This window comes from Anser cygnoides, chromosome 6 (genome assembly GCF_040182565.1).
Source record: "Anser cygnoides isolate HZ-2024a breed goose chromosome 6, Taihu_goose_T2T_genome, whole genome shotgun sequence".
NCBI classification, from domain to species: Eukaryota; Metazoa; Chordata; class Aves; order Anseriformes; family Anatidae; genus Anser; species Anser cygnoides.
In genome coordinates, this window is record NC_089878.1 from 33,836,577 (window position 1) to 33,854,438 (window position 17,862).

A 17,862-nucleotide genomic window follows, 5' to 3' on the forward strand; every position below is an offset into this window, starting at 1 on the left:
AGTACCCATCGTGACATATCTTCCCTGAACAGATTATTTTTATTAATGTTTTTTCTCCATTAGTTCCTATCTAAAAGATACGTCTTTCTTGGACAGCGCTGACGACAGAAATAAGATAATAGTGGGAGAATGGTCATGTATTACTTTCTGAACACATTGAACTGATGAGTTTCAAGAAAATTTTCTGGGAACTTCCCCTGAGCCCAGTTCCCTGTGCAAAAAAGAGCCTGAGAGCACTGCCTGTGCTGCAGTACATGGCACGTTTTAAAGTGAAATATGTTCCACTAGCTGCCCACCCTCTCTTCACCCTGCCAAGTCTACGAGTTTTATTATTAGGCAGAAGTTAACAATTCACGCAGCATTTCAAGTTTCAATATTTCTGTTTGGTGCCTCACTGTGTTGCTCAGAAGAGCTCTGCTGTCTGGGCTTCAGATGCCAATGTGGATGAGAGCCAGCCTTAAAAGTATGTAAATTTGCACTGCCAGAGAAGTAATGATTAATTAAAGGCACAGGAATTGGATTCAAAAAAATGTTCGAGGTAACATTAATTTTAAAACCGTCTCAATTAGTATTCCATACAAATGCCTAAGATTGCATATATTGCCAAACATTATGAAGAAGCAGACTTCTGAGAAAGATTATGAACAGCAGAAGTTTTCACAATGGTCTTTTTCATCTTCTGTTCTTACTGGGGAGGGAGAGAGTGAGAGTGAGAGAGAGTGAGATGCAAGGCTTCTTCTTTTTCCTTTTCTTTTTTTTTTTCAGGTTACTATAAATCAGTCCACTACTTCAGGGTTAACTGCCACTTCTTAACAGAAAATAGAGACAACAAGAGAGAGCTGAAGATTCAGGTTTATCTCACTTCAGAAAGCTGAACATTATAGCATACATTTTCACAAAAATATCAATGAGTTTGGGTTATTTTGTTTACAGCTTCTTAAACAACACAGTAGACCAGATTCTGATTTCAACTCCCACTCTGGAGTAGCAATACCAAAATGAAAGGAGATAATTCCAGTGCAGATGAAACCCAAATTGAGACCATTTTTAATGTAGGCAGAGTAGAGCAATGCACTCTATATTACCAGGTTAAAGTAAGGGGTTTACCCAAAGATAAATTTCCAAGACAATGACAAATTCCCCTGCGGCTCCACACCTCATAACCACATCATGAATTTTCTGACTGAAAACAGCACATTTTAAAGAAGAGATGGAAGGGGCCCTGCTGAAAGAGTTGTTACAAAAAGGATTGTCCCATCCTCGACCAGGGCTTTGCTGATGGTAAGACACACTGATTGCTTCAGGCAGAGAAGGTAGGGATTGAAACTGAAGGTAGGACTCGATATAATTCATTTTTTTGAAGCTATGCCCTTGATGATCCTCAAAGCTGCTACTGCTTTGGTTGAGTAAGCCCTGAAACCTTCTAGGATTGAAGACCCTTTACTTCTGTAAACACTTTTCATACAGTACTTGAACAAAGAAGGTTTCTGAAGTAGCCAATTCTTTATTGACTTCTCCAAACATCCTAAAACACTCTTTTCTTAAATTCTGTAGATCTCTCAAGATAAATGAACCACCCCTCTGGAATTCAGACAATAGAAAATGCCTTACAATTTCTTCGATCCTTCTGAGAATTGATGCACCCTCATTTGAACAAATAACTGTTATTGTGTGCTAAACTTGGATCTGGATTACTAGGTGCCCATCACAATAATGAACCGAGCATTACTCAATATCAATATTCTATTTTGAAAATGTGGGATTTTTTCTAACGTTCAGTGCAGACATCATGAAGGGAAGGGCCTCCAACGCTAGTGTCTGCATGCATTCCTTACGTGTTTTCTTATTCTAATCTTCCCTGCTTTTTACCTATCATTTAGTGTAGTAACTTTCTACATTTTCCTGTATCTTAATATACTTCTTTGGCAAATTGTTACTATTCTTGTCCACCAAATATTTGCAGACAAACCTGTCTTAAAGTGCTGCTTAGTGAAGTCATTTTTCCTATGAACATGCCACAGTTGCCCAAATTCTTAAATATATCTTGGTTTCCTATTCAGGATTTACCATTCCTAGGTACTGCCCATGCTATCGGTGTTTATAAATTGTAATGAACATCTCCAGATCTCCATGAACTACCAGTCCTCTGCTAAGGCCAGAATGAAGTATTGAAGTAAAACACTAATGGAAACTGTTCATGTTCTCTGCTTTACGGCAAAGCAAATGCACACAACCAACCTGTGCCCGTTCCAGTACAGCCTCTATAGGACACTGAGGATAGGAAGCCAATGATTTTGCTCCCCTCCACTGCAGACACACACCACTTCTTCAGCCAAGACAAGCAACAGAGAGCTCTCCTGAACTCTTTCCTTCAGCTATATTATTTGCCTGTAATTTCTCTAATGAATATTCCCACTTTCCCCTCTCTAATGTTTTAATAATCCATTAGTTACTGGAAAATATGGTTTACATGCCATCCTCAGTCTTCAAACTAATAGAGAATACTTTTTTTTTTTCTAGCCCCTGGTGAAGAGCCCAGAATAAAACAAGGCCTGGGTTGCTTTATCAAAACCTTATTTTAACAGCATGGCAATGTCAGGTCCTGTAACCTTGTCCCTGTCTCCTTGGTGTGCATCAAAGGATATTTAAAAAAAAAAAAAAAAAGTATATAAAAATTTAATTGTGGTGACTACAGAAAACCAGCAGCTCAAATTAGAAGCTAATGATAGCTTTATTCATAGGAGTATAGCACAGGACATAACTCATATGTCAGAGATGTGAGTACCATTTCCTGAGGCAGATGACAAAAAAGCTCATCAAAATAACTTCAATTAAATGAAAGTACTGTTGTGTTTTTTTTTTTTAAATTCAGGACAGCAAAGCAAATGATTTTATAAGTCCAGTATGACGACAGTATGGGACTATGCTGTCTTCATCTTCTTTGAGACTCAGGAAATAAGAGCAGTAACAAGCAGTTTTGTTAAGGATAAAGCACTGACACAGTGATATAAATAGCAGATACCGAATAAATGAGTATTCAGTATGAGTTCATTATGCCTCCACAGCAAATCAGCTATTCTTGTCTTTGGGATGGATGTATCTGCTCCCAGTTGTATGCTGTAGAACAAATATGAGTTCAACCTATTTCAGAAAAATCTCAAGTCAGGAAAGGTAATCTGAATAGAAACAGCGTCCAAAGTTTTGGCTATTAATTCATTACATGATCAGAAAACCCTTGCTAGTACACTCAATAGATTTGAGTTACTACTGGTAATCTGTCTTTCTTTAACACGGAAGGCTCTAAAAATCTACTCAAATTTGCCGAGGATGTGACATGAATCTACCAATTCATCTATCTGATACATTTTACATGATTTTTTATATACAACTTAACACAGTAAGGCAGTAAGCGTCACAGTAAGTGTCACAGCTTGTGACACTGGCCAAAGGCTATTCCAGTTGTTGGGAAGCTCTCTCTGACAGTGCTCTTCCACTTCCCTGCCTGACACAAGGTAACAGAGTGCCTCAAGGCTTGCACCAGCACATTATTGCCTTCATCGCCAGTGCAGCAAGCAAGCAAGGCACCTAAGACACTGTGCAGCCACCCAGCATGGACTCCAGCTGAAGGCTCGGCACCTGGTGATCTACCAGTTCTTCTCCCCTACCAGTTTACCAGTCATTTTCTCTTTCACATGTGATCTGCTAGGGAAACTTCTCAAAAGATGTGCTTCCTATCCAGCAAGCAGCTTTAGCCCAATACAAGTGGGATGCTGTTCCTTTTCTCTCCCCCAGTCTCAAGATCACAGCTCCCTCTAAGCATTTGAGCAGAGGCAGACTGTCTGTCTTCCCATTCTGGGATTATGTTTCTTTCTCTACAATCACAGATTAAAAAACAAATCAAGCCATTTTGTCTTTAAAGGCCACTAGAAAAGAAAATTAATTTCATGAGGGATGTATCCAAAATGTTAAAATACAAATTTGTACATGCTGGATATTGTACCCCGAATCCTTCTACAAAAAAAAAAAAAAAAAAAAAAAAAAAGACTGAAGTTGAAGTCTAAAAATCATCGTCAATGTGTCAAAGCAAACTAATCCAATAACCCAAAACGAGCTGCTGACATCCAAATCACCTCTGAATGACCAAATCTGGATCATTCTTCCCACTGGAACTTAGTGTAAAATGGTTCAGCAAAGATGCTATATATCTTAATTATGACTCTAAAGGGACAAGGGCTGAAAACTTGCTCAAATTAATTATATACTGATTATTCATCATTATTCCTAAGTTTATACTAAACAATATTGAATTCGTATTATTGATAAGGACTCTTACAGCACTAATGAATTCTTCAAAATGCCCTGAGAAGTTCCTTTATGTAAATGCATATCGGAATCGCAGCCAGGACATGTACAAAAGCAACCTGCCAATCTGCAGTCAACAAGCCTATGTTTGCCAGCTTGCAGCAAGGACAACCATGTCCTTCACTACCACAACAGATACTGTAGAGATTATGCATTGCTAATACCTGGCAACAAAATTAAAATAAATACTTCAATATCTAGTACTATCTAGTAATAAAGTACTTTGCACTTTACAAAAGTTGTGTATTGTACAAAAAGTCTAACAAGAGTGATTTTACGAAATGAAAACTAATCTGGAGCACATGACCCTTCAGGAAACTGTTCAGAGTTCCAACTCATAAAAAAAAAAAACCACCAACAGGGATATATATATATATATATATACACATACATATTTTCTTTTATAAAGTCATTTCACTATTGGTCCATTTACTGACACTTAATTTTGTACAACATTCTTGTGAGTGAATATTGCATTTCTATAGATTTTCCTCCACCTTTTACAAAAGTGTTCAATGAACCAGTGTACTGCACTATTTTTGCAAAAGGTTTCCAGTTAGTGAGGTTCAAAATAGTGCACAGCTTTACAGCACATGCTGCTTAAAGCTGTAATAAAATACACCAGTGAACTAACCTGCTTCCATCACTGTGGGTCTGCTTCTGCTCCTATCTCACCAAAATTTGGTACCCTGCAAGATGAGTGTAACACTGTTTTAGTTGACACAGTGTTCAGAGTATTCTCTGAGATAAAAATAAGTGCAAGCTTTGCTGGCAGCAGTTGAACAGTAAACGCCTTCCCCCTGGCTGATGAAACCGTCAAGAAGAGTGAGCGCTAGTAGGATAAATGAGGTCACTGTTTGCAATTCCCTGCCAGCTTGCTGGTTGAAGAAAACACCATTCGTCAGTAAACAGAAAGCAAAACACACTACACCACAAAGCTGTTCATAAGTCTTCACCCACTCCCTCCAAAAATGAAAAGAAAAAAAATAAAAAATAAAAATAATAAAAAAATGATTTTAATTCATAAACACATCCTGTATACCCCTTAATTGGTATAAAGATGATATTCATTTAACCTCTGAATACAATGTAAAATGTAGTAGCAATGGCAAAGAAATCAGGATAACACAAAAAAGCACTAAAATACATGCAAAAGCAGCGGCTGTACCACTGCTTCCTACCTAGCTTCTCCAGAGGCATGCTGCAAACTCTCAGAGGCCCAGTATTTACAGGGTGCCATTAATTCACACACAGCACGTTCATCATGTTAATCAGCCTTAATAAATAGCTCTACCCCAGGGCTTCAGGCAATCCTTTGATGCTCAATCTGGTTGCACCGAGGAACTGCTCCAGGAAATGGATTTAAGACTTTTAAATAGAATACCTGCAGAGCAGGCAACTGTGCTGCGGGGTTAGCGGTACAGCACCGGGAAGTGGTGTGCACCAACCCAGGGTTTCTCCGAGTCCCCGCAGACACCAGATCCTGGCATCAAAGCCTTCCACCAGCCTGAGGTTTAAGCTCCCTTGTGTTACCACCAAAAGAACAGCTGCGTGAGATAGTTCCTGGAAGGCCATTTGACTAACAACAGCAAAATCTTTACCTTCATTCATTTTTAATTAGGCTTTGTCAATAAGGAACCCTGGCTGAGCTTTACAGAGGCCCCACTACTGCTGTATGCAGCGCTGGCCCTGTTTATCCTCATCAGTTCTAATCCCACTTTGAAAAACAAAGTCTCAGCATCAGGAATTAAATACATAAAAAATGAACACGGGAATGATCACACAGGCCATTTGTTCCCTTTAAAAACTGCTTATATATAAACAGATGAAAGAAGTACTGCGGAGATAAAACTGAGGACGGTTTGACAAGCCTTTCAGGGAAAAGTGCTTCCTAAGGCGCAGGGCACAGGAAAAAGCAGCCTGCAAAAAGTCGGGGGAGGAAGCAAGAGACCGTGCATGCAAATAGCCCTCTTCACTGGTGAAAGCAACAACTAAGCCAGATCCACGGAGAGAAGAAATCATTAGCAAGTGTCTTCATCCCACTAAAATAACCCATAGTCTCAACAGCATCTCCCTCCTCCTCACCCAGCTTCTTCACTTCTTTCCTTTCCAAAGCAAGCTCACAAAAATCTTTCAGCCAAATCCTTGTTGCTTTCAATGAACGTAAATAACTACAGGAAATCACGAGTGTCCAGAAAAGGGCTGACTGAAAAATCTGCTGCATGCATGTAGATATGTCTGCTCATTTTTGTAGAAGAAATCTTTCAGGCCAGGAACACCCAATAATTTATTAAATATGTTTATGATCACTTTCAGTATGACTTCAAATACTCCCTCTCACAAGAAAAACCCATCACTGAGCTCTGTTAAGGTTAAATATGCTTTAGGTTAAATATGCCCCAGAAACTTGTAAATTAGGAGCATCATTAATTTGAACAGCTACAGGCCTGCCAGTGAGGGCACAGCCTGGCACACGTGGGCACGTGCCAGACTGGCAGTCAGTTTTAATCCGTGTGGCTTCTTCCATGTCATGATGATGCAGATTAATAGATAAATAATCCACCATCAATCCTAGTTGTAAGAAGAGATAAAATATTCAGAGCTTAATTTATATTAAGCAATTTCCCTTTCCACTTCAAGTCATTTTCTGTGAATCCTTCTGGTTTGTCCTTAGTATTTGAAGTGCCACAGAGAGAGAATTTTCACTTTCCTGTGTACAGTGAGTGTAGGAGAAGTTGGTTACCTTCACAGCACCGCCACACAGCAGAAGTGCCGCCACCATCCATGCCTCCACCACAGCAGAACAATGCTGGACAGGCTGCACGTGGGATGGAGAGAGGCCCTGAGGCCTGGGGCCTTGCATGGCTCAGGAACGCAAGTTGTTATTTTTCCCAAGTTATTCCTAAATTCCCTAATATTTCTTAGGATACTATCTGGGCCGTAGGGCTCATATCTTCAGGAAGACAAGCCTCTTGTCTACATACAGCCCGAAGGCATGCTGACCAATGTTGGTGTATGGTATCAGTAAGTGCTGTGCTGCTCGTGAGGGAAGGATACCGAGGAAACCAACGCTGGTACGTGGAAAAGATGGAAAATGTTCCAGAGGCAAAACAACACAACTAGAACTTAAGAAGCTTAAGAGCTTTTAATTTCCAAAACCAAGACAATTTTTGTAGCATTTCACTTTCTGAACATGTTAAGCCAGCAGTCAGACAGTGCCCAAAGAGGACCTCTTGGAAAGAGCGCTTGGTGAAAACATAAAAACTTGTTCCGGCTTTGGTCTGAAGCTCATTCAACAACGTGCTGTATCAGCTAAGGCTGTCCTACAGGCTCCATTGTTGAAAAACGTTTTAGAAATGCATGTTTTACAAATATCTTCCATAAGAATTTCCTTTATCTCACGTAACAATAAAGGTGCTATTGTGGTAAAATAACTTCTGGTTTAACTGGGTGACATTTAGAGTTATCTGTGATACGTTTTTCAAAAACGTCCCCACTACAGTATAAAACTTCATAAAATTGGACTGTGCTTGATTATTATCGCATTTATTAGAGAACCTTGTGTTAAGAGATGGGTGAGAAGTCTATAAATCATGAAAAGTAATCAAGCATTTATCTGACTACAAGTTTTGTTTTTTTTCCGTCTTCTTCTTTTGAGGGAAAAATACAGACAGGTTGTGTCTTGAAGATGTGCTCACATCACAACTGAAAAATGATCAAAAAAAAAAACATTACTGGGAAGAAGAAGAAATTACTCCTTAACTGTTTCCTACTGTCTACAGTATCAGGGCTATGTTCTCTGCCAGCTTTCATCCCATGATGTCCCTGCTCAGTCACAGGCAGTCATGTAGATAGAATTAATTCTATCTCCTTCTACACATCAGTGAGTTACACTTTGCCATGGTCCACGTGAACTGGTTTTACTGACTTCAGCCACCTGAGGATGGATCTGGCTTTGAGCCTCAACAAAAAGCACGTATGTAACTGAGAATTTTCTACTACAAGCTGATAAAAACACTGGGAAAAATACCCCGTCCTGTAGCTGATGCTTCAAGGAGAACTGTAACTCTTTTGTCTTTCCCTTTTAAAAGCTGCAGAAGTGCTACAATGATGATTTCCACTCTCTTCATCTGACAGCTAAAACAGAAAACAAGATGGTTACTAGCTCGGGCAATGCTTCAAGGAACAAGTTATTCCTGTGACTTTCATGGGGGTGTGGGTTGGGGGCGAACTCTGTAGTGACAAATATAACAGTTGCACTACAAAATTTAGCCGTCGATCTCCAAGCAGATTCAGGGACTTGGGACAAGCCTCAGAGATGTCCATGTGCTGTATCTTCTCCCCACTTACTACAGCGAAGCGCTCCCATGAGTAAGGCCAGGAAACAACCAAAGCAAAGTGGATTTTTACTAAACATTCACCAAGGCTCTCTTAACACAGATAAATTAATTCCTATGCTGATCCACACATATTCTTTTCCGAACAGCTTGCTGGTTGTTTTTAAAAAATACACAGTACAAAGGTCTTCAACTTCCTTTTCTTGTTCACAATTACAAAACATTAATCTTTGCCAGTCACCTTTGTATGAGGTTTACATGTCACGACACCAGGACACACTGATACAACGCCACTTTCTCTCTTGGGATACAGCAGCTTGAGATGGCTATGAAATAATGACATAATTCTCATAGGTCACCATAATTACGACAGCTCTGTTTGGATATAAACGAGGCCCAAAGTACCTCCTGTGATTTTAGTCAGCACTGTTCTTACACCAGTGCAGCAATGGTTCAAAAGTACTGCGGAGGAGCCCCAGCTGGGTCTGACTGTCTTGCATAATTCCTCTTTGAACTGGTTTCTTGTGTTTGCTTTCCATTTCAAAAGGAAATGCAGGGAAACATCTGAAGAAAAGCCAGCTCAGACATTGCTATTTTTGATGCAAAGGAAATGTTTATAAAAATTGATTCTGAGAATGCATTTTTAATAGCAACAACAACAAAGGAGTTCTTGTATTTTAGATTTAACCTGCGAATACCACGACCTGAAGTCATTTCACCATGTTAAGATCCAAAATCCTTTCAACATCACTGTAGACATCTAATTTAAGAGCAGAGTCACCCATGATTACTTTATAATTAACAGCAAAGGACTGATGACATGAATTTTCTGTTAAAATACCTAAAACTTGTCTCATCTTCTCTGCTGGTTTAAGAACTTCATATCAAGACTTAAAGTGAGGTAAGAAGACTTTCAAATTAAAAAGAAATTCAAATAAGTCCCAAAGAACAAAAAACAACCCAGAAACTAACATAGGAGATTGTATGCTTTAAAAGCCATACGGCTACTCAAGATCTAAATACAGAAATTTAAATACACAAAATATTTAATGCCTATGCATTAAAATATGTTAAAAAATAGAATCAGTTTTACAGTTTAATGAAGCAGATGGGCAGAGTGTGTGCTGTTTTCTATGCACAAGAGTCCAATCAAAGCAAAACATCCCTTCTGATGTCCACATGTTGGTAAACTCATGAGATTAACAACAATAGTCAGAGTGGTAGCATTTTGTTTGAAAGAAGTTTGTAAATGAGGATTAATTTTAACAACTCAATGCTTATCAGATAAATAATACTAGAAATACAGAAAATACATGTTTCAAAGCTGTATTTTCAAGTAATTATTTGAAAAGGCTTTGTCACCATGGCATGAAAATTGGTTACTGTCTACTGGTTTGTAATCGTTTCTGCCTCTAGAGTGGCTTTCAGGAGCCCAAGCACACCAGGCTTCAGCAGAATGTTGTGAGCATTTGGCACTTCTGAATAGTGATCAGTCACGTTTCTCTCCAGAGAAATGAGTTTGCAAAATCAGTCTCGGACTTTCTTCTCAGCTCTGCCAATGGCTGAGAGGTGAAACCACACTTCAGCATCTGCAGCTCCAAACAGTGCCCAAATCATTGCATTCACACTCGGAAACATGAGAGAAATCGCTGTGCCCTCAACATGCTGGTGACGGGTAACATGGCAACACCACAACAGCATCAAGACTACACAGAATGAGACAATACCGAAATGACAAGGTGATGCTGCAGCACCTGTGACACTGCACCTGTGCTGCACTGCCCCTCTTTGCACACTGGGCCACCATGTGTCCATCTCCCTTCCTGACATCTTCCATTACAGCCGTGCATGGTCCAAAGGCCAGCAGCACCACTGGGAACTGAAACAGCCACAACTTCTTGGGAAACTTTCTGTGTGCTATGGGGCACAGCAGGGCCACCCGACCCACCCACATCGCATCCTTCCTCCAGTATTTAAACCACCAATGCCTTGTCCAAAATCTGCATAATATAAAAATACCAAGTGCATTCCAGTATCTTTCTTTATATATATATATATGTCATGGGTGTACCATGTCCCACCCCGGCATGCTGCTGATGGAGCCCTGCTCACTGGCCAGCAACAGGGGAGCAAGGGGCAGATTACACGCGGATAACCAATGTTTTCATTATGTCCGATTTCTGAACAGGAAAATGGGATTTGTGCTTTAGCTTAATGTTCAGGGATTTGATGACTGGATTATAGCTTTTTACTCACTGTTCTGTTACTCCTTTCAAGATTGGTTATTCTGCTGAGGGGAAGGGGTTTTGCTTAGAGGAAAGGGTTATTTGTTCTAAGCTGTATTGCTTAGAGTAGAGCGTTAATACAAATCACATCCAGCTTTACCCAATCAGTATCTTATATGAATAGAGATGCTTTGGTAAGGCTGGTTTCTTCAAAGCTGTAGCACATTGAATGAGAATACAGCTATTCTCCAAGCAGCAGGGCTACTTGTAGCTTCATTAATTTCTAAGAAAAATATCAATAAAATCTCCAACTGAATTTACACAGCATATATCCCAAGATGAAGACTTAAGTAAATCTCAACAGTAAGAGCTACATGTTTATGAGCACTTCTGGTGAGAAGCCTTGTATTTTTGGGAATAATAACAACATTTTGCATTTTCAAAGCACCTTTCATTGTAGCATTTGAAACTGCTTCACAAATGTTAACTACCCAGAATGTAAACTGTCCGGGGAAGTAGGTACCATTACATCCAATTACAGCTCGGTTTAATAACACAAATGATTTGGTGCCTCCACATGTCCAAACTGAACTGTAAGCACTAGCACATCTTCCAGGAACGTGAGTGTATGCTGAAAAAAATAAAAAGAAGAATCAAGAGGGAAGGACAGACACTAGCTGTTACGCATGCTAGATATCATTACTCCAGGCATGAAAAGGCTAGTTTTGGTCAGCAGCAATAACTCAGAATAAACCACCCTGTTTCTTCCAGAAAGGATGTTTAGACTCTTTGAAAGAACTGAAGAGAGACGCACACACAAAAGGGATGAGAGAAAGCCAGCGTTACAACTGTGAAATCCTTTTCAGAAGTGACGGTTGGTTTGTCTCTGTTTTCAGAGGTTTTTTGCAACCTCCAGCTTCAGTGGCTCATGCTGAGGACCCCCTCCCAAACGCCCAGGTCTCTGGACACTAGGGGAAAGCAGGACCATGAAGGAGATGAACATATACCATGGCCAAAAAGGACAGGCATTCACCCTGAGGTTCAAGATACCAATGGTGGCTAAAAGGGAAAATTTCTAAGTCACGAATAATTCTAACACAGATAAAGTGTTAAAGTAGATAGTTACCACTACATGGTATGCTAAAGATATTCATTTAAATTCATTCACTGTATGCATAAAATTTTTAGTATTCACCAAGGGTTCTTGAGCAAGAAAGGTCACCATGAAAATGATCCTACCGTTTTAATTAAAGATTTTCAACTACCCTGCAGCTACCTTTTTCTCCAAATATACTGCCTCTTTTTTCCAGTTTGATGTGATTGTTTGACAATTTTCTATTTATGTAGTACTTAAAAAAAAAAAATCTATTCACTTCAAGTGAATGAAACACTCTTCCCTCCATAGTCTCCCTCCGTATGGAAAGACACCATTTCCATTTCAGAGACAGTCAATGCAAACAACTGGTAGGTTAGGTTAGGTTTGTCACACCACAGCAATTCACTTCCATTTTAGAAAAACTGAAATAGAAAAATGAAAAATTGAAATAACAGTTTTATCATTCATCTGCCCAATTCTTATCCTACCTATTTGGATTTCAGGCAAATACTTTTGTTTCCCCCGGATGTTAGAAGCACAATCCGATCACGGATGAGGATCGAAGCCCTGTCACAGTATAAACAAACCTTTCCAAAACACTGAGCAGCCATTTGCTCCCTCAGAACTGAACTGGAACTGCTGAAGTACAAAACTGCAGAAATAAAGTCATAGGTGCCATGTAGTTGAAGAATGGAGCCCTCAGAAAAACAGTGACTGCTCTGAAGAGAAAGAATGACAGGTCCTACAACCTTGGACAAAGTCTTCCATTGATCACTAAAAAAGATGGGATATTGCAGCAATTTTGACAGACTCAGAGCTGCGTGCCCCAGTACCAAAAGCCCTGGTTCAGAGATCCATAATGGAACATGGTTTTGCTGGTGAAAACAACTCACCCATGTTAACCTCTGGGCAGCCACCAAATCCTGGTTTTACTTAGAAGTCTTATACTCAAGGGGAAATTCTGGAGAGTCTTAAATTTCACGCTTCATCAACATCAGAGAACGCTGCGTACAGAATGCAATGCCTTTGGGCAATATCTTAAAAGCCAACTAACTTCTGATTTTTCCCCAGTGTTGTTAAATCTTGATAACAGGGAGTTGTTTTCAGACTCTTCAAGGTGAGGTACAGACACCTCTTATTCTCAGAAGAGGACTGGAACATGATCAGAAAATAGAGGCATTTTCCTTAAGTATTACTTTAAATTTAAGCCTTAAATGCATGAAGGGCTCAGATGCTAACAGGCGAGGATTTTTTTGGTAGTAACAAGAATAACAAGGGCAGGGATAGCCATGAAATATAGCAAACAACAACAAATCAGTAAACATTGGTGTTGCTAGTTCATCAAGCATGATTTGTGAGAGAGTTAATGTGGAAAATATCTTCATAACATGAAGAGATTATTTTCATCACCAGCCTCCTTTCCTTTTCTTCAATGTAACCTGATGACAAACCTTTCTCAAAGGTAGAACAAAACCATGCAAAAGGCTGAATCTTTTCCCATGTGGAGGAATCCATCAATTTCACATGGAATAGTCCTTCCCAGTGGAATGAAAACGTGAAACCTTTACAGGTTCAGAAACAGCTATTAGGTGTTTTCTACAGGACCGGTGGACACTTATGATTCCCTTAAGATATTTCACAGAGCTCACTAGTTTATTTAATTGGGCTTGGAAATCCCTCAAACGCCCATGAAATTTTAAGGATTTACACTCTACATGTGTCCCTCCTCAACAATAAGGGCTCTTACTTCTGGCCTGAAAAAATACATCCCTTATTCTATGCACAAATATTCATGGGTAACACTCTCTGGTGACTACTTTTTGCAGAGATGATTAGGAAATGCAGAGCACCTCCCTGGATGTTGTAAAAGAGATCTGCTGTGGACAAATCACAAACAGAGGAGCAAGCTGTTATAATGCATTATATATGCTGATGTGTACAGAAATAAAACACAAGACATACTGCAGGAGAAAGCAGTGTGTGTGTGTAAAATATATAAAAATCATGAACTGGCAGAGGAAGGTAAACAAGTATGAGTTTGTTTCAGGAGTAACAGTGTTGCAGGACTCTACTGTGAAACTAAAGGCAAAACACCATCTCTGCAGGTGAGCTTTAAAATCTACCTCCATGCATTCTCAAGGAAAACTCTCAGAAGAGCCCCATCACTAGTGCAGCAGCCCTCACCAAAGCACCCAAGAAAGCAGATTTGGAATAATTAAGACCGTTCACCGATTCCTGAACAGCTAGTATATATTTTCAAATCATGAGGTACTCAATCCAGAGAAGATAACCAAGTCCAATTTTTAAAGGGTTGCAGGATTTTATACATTGAAATTCTTTGTGACTAGAAAAACAAAAACAAAAAGAACAAATGAGTTACAATAGCCCAAAACTCAGCAGAAACTTATGCTCAGATAATTTATGTAATGTATATTTCACATTCCTACTGTTCTGCACCACACCGCAAAACCTGCTGTTATTACATGCTATATTGACATGTCTATTACTTTTCAACAAGAAAATCATTACTCTGGCCTGCTTCTTGATCTTGTTGAGCTTTGTATACCTTACCTGGCCATTTCAAAAACACGAACTGAAAAGCTGCCTATAAATCAGATACTCGACAGAAAAATAAAAGTATTCTGCACTACTGAGTAAAGCCAGGGCTGTACTGCATCAAAATTCGCCTTCCACTTTTTAACCACGCCATCACCTAGAAAAACTTGCACTAGCAGAACGGAGCCAACATTCAATATAATGAAGTAGGCGCAACAGTGCTCCACCAGTCACAAAGGAGGCATTACCGTCTGCTGTTTGTGAATAAACTTCCCTTTGTCGTGATTTAATCAACCTTCATTTTTAATCTGCATACATAAAACATTAAATGCTAGAAGCTTTAATTACTTTGAAAAACACTTGCTGAATAATTTAATCTCAAAGCATGGTTTTCTCCATACCAAGAACCTCAAGAATCCTTAAGGGCAAAATCCTCACAGTAATCTATCAGCTACATCTGAGAGCCTTCACAGAAACAGTTAACTCATTTTCAATGACTAAACACCACTTCTGCAATTACTTTTAAATACGAAACTTGTCTACATACAGTGTGCAATGTTGGGAAAAGAGATACAATATGGCAAAACACCACGGTAGAGCCAGTCTTGAAAGCAAGTCCCAATATAGCAGATGTAGAACAAGGCTTTCCCTTTCGGGTGGGAAATACCACCCCAAGGTACAGAACAACCGATGCGCCAAGCAGATGGACGCTAGGTAAACATTACCCATTTGCACAGCCTAACTTGTACCTGCTGAAGACACAAAACAAGTGTTAATGTATTTTCAGGCCTGCTTTAACTGAACCAACACTGAATATATTTACAGAGAGGACACATAAGAAGTCTCTTTCACTGCAATAGCCAATGCAATGAAAAGCAAAAAAGAAAGAATTTCCTTAACGTGTATGTAGCAAGTGAGACTTGGTAAAATTAAAACTCTTGAGCTGTCAGATAGAAAAAAAGGAGAAAGAAAAAAAAAAAAGAAGAAGAAGAAGAAGAAAAAGAAGAAAGAAGTTGGCATTGTAATGATAGCCAGACGGGGGTCCTAGAACCAGAATTAACACTAGGTCATGGATGAATACTGGCCACTGACTACAGCAACAAAGCAGGCTTCAAACTCCTTTTCATAGTCACAGCTGCAGCTTTCAGACCCAGGAATAAATATATATTAAGTTTTGTCAAAAGCTGCATGGAAACTTTCCTAAGAGTAGGATTTCATATTTCAAACTGCAGCTCTTTAGTAGTTCTCTTGAGCTCACATATAAGAAAACCTATTCTTCCTTTGCTATTACGACAAAGATTTACAATAGCATGTAAAAAGGGAAGGAGGAATTTTCTATCATTGTCAAGCAGCAGAAGGGAAAAAAAAAAAAAAAGAAAGATGATTGGTAAAGAAGGTGTGGGGTTTTTTGTTTTTTTTTTTTAATACTAAGAGTTCATTTATCAAGTCTGGTAAGAATACTAATAATCCCATAGAGCCTGTAAGGCATCGAAAGGAAACCCCATTATTCTGTCTCCTGTAGACTCCAGTCCATGACATTTCACTCAGATACCTCTGTCTGCAGGACAAGAATCTTTCCTTGGGAACATTTCCAGAAACCATTTTTAGTTAAAAAACATTGAATGCAGAAGAGTTCAAAACTTACCTCAGCAGTTCTATTATAAGCATTATATTGCCTCATTTAAAAAACAAATATGCTCCTTATTTTACCTTTTTTTTTTTTTTTTTTTTTTTAACGTAGCCATTGGTCCTTGTTATGGTTTCTGCAAGATGGGAAAACCAAATGTTGTGCAAACCCAGATCTGGAAGGGGACACTTACTGTGTGTCTGTTCACTCCTTCAGCAGGTCAAAGTGAGGGACTTCTGTCTCATCCATCACTCCTATTTTATGTACTTCTTCCCACTGAGCTCTGACCAGCCCATATTTTAGATGGCAAATGTGCTGGACACCCTGCTCTTAATGGAAATCTTCTACAGTAAAATGGACAACTCAATTCCCCTTATTAAGGGAAATGGTTTCCATGTCAGTATGACTATGGCTCATTCCTCTATCTTGTACTTGGGCACACTGTCCCCGAGCACACAGACAGGCACAAAAAAGCTCGTGCTTTCAGGTTACTGGAGAACAGGTGACTGATTAAGACTCCATCCTGCTCAGCTGAGCCATGTGGGACTGTGCTAACAGCAAGAACAGGCAATGAACTTACAGCCCTTATCTGCTGGGGTCAGACAAAAAGGGGATACTAATTCTACCCCAAACTACTCACATAAAATGCTGCCTTAAAGTTAGCCCTATTAACCACTACATAGCCAATTACTGAAAGATATACTGGATCTACCTGACCTCCAAATGTATTCTCATTATTTACAACTTAAGAGTATTTTCCTAGAATAATGGAAAGAGCTACCCAAGTCATACAGAAATCCTGCAAAAACCCATGTTCTGTTCTTGGCTTGCTACGTTTTGATGGCCTTATCTTCATCCTCTTTCAAGTCAGTGGTACTCTTTCAGGTACATTCACCTACATTATGGAAAACCTTGTATGCTCCCTCCCCACCATGAAATTTTCAAGCTAAACAAAGACAAAAAAAGACTTAATTACAAAACATCATATGTTCTATAAACCTCCAACAAGATTTATACTCATTATCTTTCCATGTGTCTATTCTCTCTTCCATACCCAGGTTCTGAGCTGTTCCTATCAGCATCTCTCTAGTGAAACTGAGACCTCTCCAGCACCCGCAACCCATTCATTTTTGCCAGTGTGTTTCTGTCTTAACCAGGGAGTCAACAGTGTTTTTTCGAAAAAAGTGGTGTTTTTGAAAAATGGCAAATATCTCCAAACACTTAAGGAAAATAAAACAGTACCGCAATGAAAAATGTCTTACAAAGCAAATGTATCAGGCCTACAACCAAGTGAAAAAAGCAAGCACACAATTGCTTTTAAATCTATGCATTTATGCATCACCTTCTGTGTTTTCTAAAGCTCTGTTTATGTTAGCAGGCAGGAGAGCAGAACTGGAGAGAAAAGCTGTTTGTGTTTAGGACCTGACGTCCACAACCTGCATGTTTCTGGGGGTTGCACGTGCCAGCTCTAGTCTGATCCTGGAGACAAACACCCATCAGCAACTGGAACACCCCAAGCGTTCTTCTGGAGCACATCACCTTGCTTAATTTCATCCTAAAGGAATCCAGTTTACACAAAAACTGCTGTGAGGTGCAAGCCAACGTTCAATAAGTACAAGCAGGATTTGTTTCACGGGTATGCTTTTAATCCAATCTAAA

General features: G+C 39.4%; 1 protein-coding gene across 4 annotated transcripts in view; it reads right to left on the minus strand.

The window, feature by feature from the left end:
- The window catches only part of DPP10 (dipeptidyl peptidase like 10), a 492,868-nt gene that overhangs the window by 238,840 nt on the left and 236,166 nt on the right, over positions 1-17,862 (minus strand). The window contains exon 1 of one of the 4 annotated variants that reach the window (XM_048079612.2): positions 4,997-5,320. The exons of the other annotated variants lie outside the window; for them this stretch is intronic. The gene's annotated coding sequence lies outside the window, so the exon portion shown is untranslated. Of the gene's footprint in view, positions 1-4,996; positions 5,321-17,862 lie in introns of those variants that run through there. 4 annotated transcript variants of the gene reach the window in all.